Source organism: Balearica regulorum, chromosome 2 (assembly GCF_011004875.1).
Source record: "Balearica regulorum gibbericeps isolate bBalReg1 chromosome 2, bBalReg1.pri, whole genome shotgun sequence".
In the NCBI taxonomy this organism is placed as follows: Eukaryota; Metazoa; Chordata; class Aves; order Gruiformes; family Gruidae; genus Balearica; species Balearica regulorum.
This window is the reverse complement of record NC_046185.1, coordinates 69,342,058-69,348,240: the sequence shown is the minus strand read 5'-3', so window position 1 is coordinate 69,348,240 and position 6,183 is coordinate 69,342,058.

The following is a 6,183-nucleotide window of genomic DNA, read 5'->3' as shown; positions in this document are numbered from 1 at the left end:
ATTTGCCTTAATTGGGAATGCTTCGAGCTGATAAGAGTAAATTAGAAAGTCCTAGTTTCCTACCTTTAAAAAAAAAAAAAAAAAGCGATGACGGTACCCGAACCTGCCCCCATGCAGTGACAAATAAAGTCAATATGAAAATTTGCATTGAATCGGACAACCGAGCGCCAAGATACATTTTCGTGCTATTTAAAAGGGTGGCAGAAAACATTTTTCATACATGTTTGCATAATCCTCCATCCTCTCCCACTAAAAAATGTCTGTCTTGTTTCTGTTATCGTTTACTTAGCGTTAACAGAAGAATGGCAGAAATCTGTGAAGAAAGAACACTGAAAAGTTGATATAATCTCGAGTTCAGCAAACTCCGAAATTAGCAGTTGCCAGAACACACTAAAAGCAAACGGCAGCTTTACGGGGATTTGGCTTTGTCACAGAGACGTAGTTATGAAACGTGCTCATTGGTATGCATGCCTCATTTTTTATTCTTTTTCTATTTTATTCTGAAAAAGAAGTCTATTTTTAACTAGAGGGAAAAAAAAAAAAGCCTGGAAAAAGGGAACAAGAAATTTAGTACGGTGCATGTGCTTAAACTGTCTCGTTCCTATGATTGCTATCGTTCCCGGCTCCTGTCATCCCTTTTTGCTGCTTTGGTTGAGTTTTTGACGCTCCGGCTCCCAAACTCGAACATCCCGAAGCCGCGCAGCCGCTGCGGGCAGCAACCGGCAGGAGCCGGGGCGGAGTGCGCTCCGGGCCCCCCGCACCAGCCCTCATCGCGGGGCTCGTTAGATCTCCCGGTAACTTCATTGTGTGACCACGTTCCCCCCCGCCCCCCGCAACCCTTTTTTTTTTTTTTTTTTTTTTCATGGGAGCCGATCAATTATTCACAAGCACATTTATCTCCCCTGCAATATGGAGAATTCATATTCATATCTCTGTTTTAGTGGCCTGACACTGATTAATGTAATATGCACCACGGCTCCGAGCGCAGCCCCGCTCTATGAATCATGCACTATAAAGTTTCAATCGTCCTTGTAGATGAGACTATTACAAAGAACGCAGAGCGGCGGGGGCTGGGGCCGGCAGGAGAGATGGCTCTTCGCCGTTGCCGGCCACCGGCCCCGTGTTAAACAGGCTCGTATTGAAATAACCCGGCGACTGATGGGGGACAATGCGGGTACGGTATTAGTTCCGCCCGGAGGGACTCCCGCAGACGCGGCTCCCCCGCCCCGGCCGCCCACGGCCGCCCCACGCCGTTTCCCCTCCGGCCCGGTCCCGGGGAAGGGGCTGCCGGGGCCCTGCCTCGCCCCCCGCCCCCGTCGGCCAGGCAGAGCCGGGAAAGGCCGCGCTGGGCCGCCTCTCGTCGGAGGAGAGGCGGGCTGCCCGGCGCCCCCCATATCGGTGGGCACCCCGGGGCGGGGAAGGGGCTGAGGCTGGCCCGGGGTGTGCCTTGTGCGGCCTGCGGGGCCCAGCCCGCCGGCAGGCCCGGGCGTCGCGGCGCATGCCGGGCATCTGCGCTGCCCCTGGGGAGAGAAGGTGTTACAGGGAGTCTTCCATCGCCTGGCCAGTTTTGATGATGTTGTTGTTGGGTGGGGTTTGTTAGGGTTTTTTTTTAACTTTTCTTTTTTTAATTCCTAAATGTCCTTAAAAGGCGAGGTGTAAGGAATGGCTGGGGCTGGCGGAGACATGCTGGGCAGGCTGTAGGCACACATGCAGTGCAAGGGAAAGTCCCTAGCACACTCCCTCCTTCGTCCTGCCCCTGGCTCAGTTCGTGGGGGAGGCCCCCTGCCATCTCGGCCACCACCCCACGCCCCAATCCCACCTTTGGCACTACCCGCCTCCCCACAGGCCTGCCGGCTGATGGAGGGGAGCCCCATGCCCGCCTGTGCCACACGCAGGCCCCGAAACCCAGCTGCCCACCACGGGTCAGGCAGCCGTGGCCTAAACTGGCTGGGCAAGATCCCTGCTGGCCTGCGGGAAGCGGGAGGCAGATGTGGAGCTGCGCCATGCGGGACCACCGCTCCCCCACTGCCGAGAAGGGCCTGAGCCCACCGCCGGCTTTGTGGGGGCTGCAGCGAGGAGGGACGTGGGGCCCGATACCAGGCTTCGAGCCGACAAGTTTTACGTTTCAGCAGTAAATCTTACCTGGGAGTAACAAATCAAGTAAAACACTGGAACATGTAATAAACATGGCCTGCGTGGCATGTTTTCCAGTGAAAAGTTACATAAACGGCTCCTGGCGAGGTTGGTGTTCCCCATTGTGCGGTGCCCCCATGCAGTGCCGTTCATAGCATGCCTGTAAAACCAGCCATGTGGACAGGAATCGCTGGAAGTACCAGGAGACTGAAAACCCCATAGAAATAGGTATTCAAAATTTAAGACTTCGAAAATATGAGCTCTTAAAACTAAACAATGTACTTCTGTGAGGAATTAATTTACTTGAGACCCGTCATCCATTATTAATATTGGTTTTGGCTTCTCTTTTTTGTATGTGAAGAGAATACATGCATGGGTGTCTGTAAAAATGTGGAAAAAAATATGTCTTTTATCTGTTTTTGCTTACTTTAATTAGCATTACAGACATCCTTCACGTCTGATAGCCAAACTTGTTTCCCGACATGTTCCTCTGGAGTCAAGCTAATGCAAAAATGCTAATGTGGGGTGCACACCGAGTCCCAGTAGTGCCTCTCCTGAGAGAATAGAAAGCGCCGATGTAAACTCTGTGCAGAATTAAAGGCGAGTTTAAAAAGTAACATTTATTTTTATTCCAGATTTATGGCTGACCTGTAGATAATTAAAGGTTTTATTTTGAGCTGTTGGCCCCACACAATACATTGTCCTTTGTTGCTGTGCAAGTAGCGCTTTCCCTGTGCTGCCTACGGTTCAAAAACAATGAAGCAATCCATTTATTTTGTTGGTCAATTGTAGCACAAAGTGAGGTGGTCAGTGTGGAAAGTTTATCACTGTCTTGTCCCTTTGGAGGAGGCAGAGCATTCACACACCCTCTGCCCCAGTACACAAATGTCAGTCTTTTTGCAGGCTGCTGTTTTCCTTTTGAAGATGCCGATGGTGTCTCTGATCCACTAATCCATTTATCCAGTTTCATGAGTGCATTGGCTGAATACGCTCACAATAGCCTTGCCCAGCTGGAAACAAGAAGTCAGTGAGTGCAGCCGGCACACCCACCAATGCCTGACACCGCTCTCGGATGAGGCTCGAGTGCTTGTCTCAAAACCCCCCCATCCCATCCCAATCCAAAACAAAACCCCCCGAGCCCCCAGCCTGCCGCGATGTGCCCAATGCTGTGATCCTCCCCTCCCTGAGAACAGAAGTATTTTTAGCACCATCTATAGTGTGCTACAGGCTTGGTTTATTTTCCTGATATTTGGCTGTGTCAATGAGGGTTGAAGCATGCTTGAGGAAAAAAAAATGCCTCCGGGACACTGCAAACAAGTGCACATTAGAGGAACTGGTCAGTCGCTGCCAAGGGGGAGGGGGCACGGGAGAGGCAGCGGGCAATGGGCTTCCATTTGTGTTCGGTGCCGTGCCGTTACTTGCCAGCTTTTTATTGCATTTTAAATGTATGTTTAATTACCAGTGTTACTGGTAATAACAGAATGTTATATGAAAATATTAAATACATTTGTGAGCTTGTGTGAAAAAGAAGTTAAAAGGTGTTTGGTGCACAGAATGTTAAAAAGATCTCACAATGAAGTGATTAACATTTTTATGAATAAAATTAATCACGCATTAACTCTGCAGCTCAATACATCTGAATGCCAAATGTTGCACAGCAGCCCTTTCCCCTAAACCCAAGAATTTTGGATGCAGTATTGACCCACATCAAAAGCTCGTCTATTAGTAATGGCAGTGTAGTTATGAGAAGATATTTTAATAATGTACATTTACATTTGAGGCAAGCATATAAAAGGGAGAAAATAAATTGGGGGTATTTTGTCGGGATTTGTGAGGACTGGTAGGCACATAAAATACATTAGGAAGCAGTCAATAGGGGCAACTCTTTGGAGAAAAAAGAAGTTTATGTGGCGCTCACGGAGGCAAACAGCAAAGTCACCGTAGTAAACAGATTCCAGTGGATTGCACTTAGCTCTCCTTGGCTCTTGTTAGTGCGCTCATTGTTCTGGGAAAAGCTTATTAGGTTTTAAGATGGGAGCTTACCGTTATTAAAATTTCCACTGTGTCAGATAATAAAATGCGATCTCTTTCTCTCTCTCTCTCTTCCTCTGTGTGTGTATGTGCGCGCGCGCGCGTGTGTGTGTGTTTTCTAATCTCTTGCCACTGTGGTTTTGGGATTATTCCAGCAGGCTGTACAAAGGGAAGCAAAGGCATCTGAAGTGTCACTCTACAGCTGTGGCAAAGTAACAGAATTTCCATTTTGTTGATGCTCCCAGCACATGTGTGCAGCAGAAGGTGATATCAAAGGAGCCGTTCTTCCTCAGTTCTGCACATTATTTTTCACTGCTGTGGCGAATCTCTCTGAGCTCCGTGAACCAATAAAACAACGGTCCCTGTTTGAGTTGATATATTAATATTTACTGAGGATTTGCAAGGTCGGGGCTAAATGTCAGCAGATTGCTGGGGCAGTACTGTGGGGAATAATTAAACAAATCTCACAGCAGTTCAGCCTCCTAACATCTTTATTAATCTTTTTTTTTTTTTTTTTTTTATTTTTTCCTGAAACAGTACACTGAAATACTGCTTTTTCAACCTTAGTGAAGATTTGGGAGAAGTTTAATAATAAAATCCTGGATTGGAAGTATTTGGTTTTGACAGTTTCTTGGCCCACTCGCCTGCAGATGTTAGTTAGTTGTGAAGGCTATGATGTGTGAATTATCACCAAGCTGCTGGGATTCTCACCTGCCTCTCCATCAAATTCATCTTGACCAGTCTGCCAAGCACAATAATATTGCTGCTATAAACGGAGACCCAAATTGGCTTCATTAAGTAGTGAGTCCACTTCTCTAAGAGAAGAAACTGTAGGATCCCAATTCAGTATACATGTCTCCCTTAACGTGATTATAGCATGCACTTTAGTACAACTTAGACAATTCTCTTTAATAAGCTTCATAATTAGTGTTGGGATGCCTCATTACAAGTCATTGCCTGTAGCAGTCCTAGGCCAAACAGCCCTTCTCAATCTGATTTATTTTATTTTATTTTTTTATCAGGCAGCAGGAGCTGTCTAGAGCTTTTTGTTTGTATAATGGGGACTTGCATTAAGCCCCCAGTGTAAAAATACCACAAGGAAATTAATTGCTTCTGTGCAGATTCACCACAGATGTGTCCTGTTATGGGGAATGGTATATTTCTGACATTGCTATACTGCAGTGTACTGGGAGGGGGAAAAAAAAAAGTCTGGAAAAGCTACAAATGCAAACATATTAGCATCCATATAGATTCCTTATGTTGTAACTGAAAACAAGGAGATTTTTAAAGTGTGTCAGAGCCTTCAACCCCTTTTTGAAATAAAGTGGATTTTTTTTTTCCTGATTTTTTTTTTTTTTTAATACTTGAAACTTACTAATAAAATACACATGGCCACATATTCTGTTTGGTACTGGCTGATAAATGTGCTACTTAAAATAACACACACGAGGAGCGAGGTGACTCAACGCAATAAGAAGGCTGACACACAAAGCCGCCCTCAAGGTCAGTGGTTTGTTATCTATCACTGTTGGTCAGGTTGTGAATCACAGCTGCAAGTTTCAGCAAGTTAAGGGGAGGAGGAGCATTTAGAGTGCTTGCCCTGTGGAAAAGAAAAGCTGAGCTGGTGGTTTGTTAGCCGCGTCTGAACATCACCCTGCAGCTTCTGGGTAATGCCCATTCCCCTGTCACTAAAGCAAAGCTGGAAAGTGCCTTGATCCAGATACAAGCGCTTTGATTTACTTGTTAGAATTCAGGTGGAAGGGTTTAGGGTTAGCAAGTCCACCACTGCAGAGCCTTGTAGCGCTGCCCTCTCGTTATTTGTATCGATTTCTTTCATCTCAATCCTTGTAAACTTTGGGGTTGACTTTGGGCTGATCCCTCTGATACAGTTGCATTTGTCTAGTGACATCACTGTTGATAATCAAATATTAGCAATTCACCTCACAACTCTTACAGAAATAAAGACCCGTTTAGAATAATATAATGTGGGAGCTGTGGTATTAGAAATAACTATTTGCA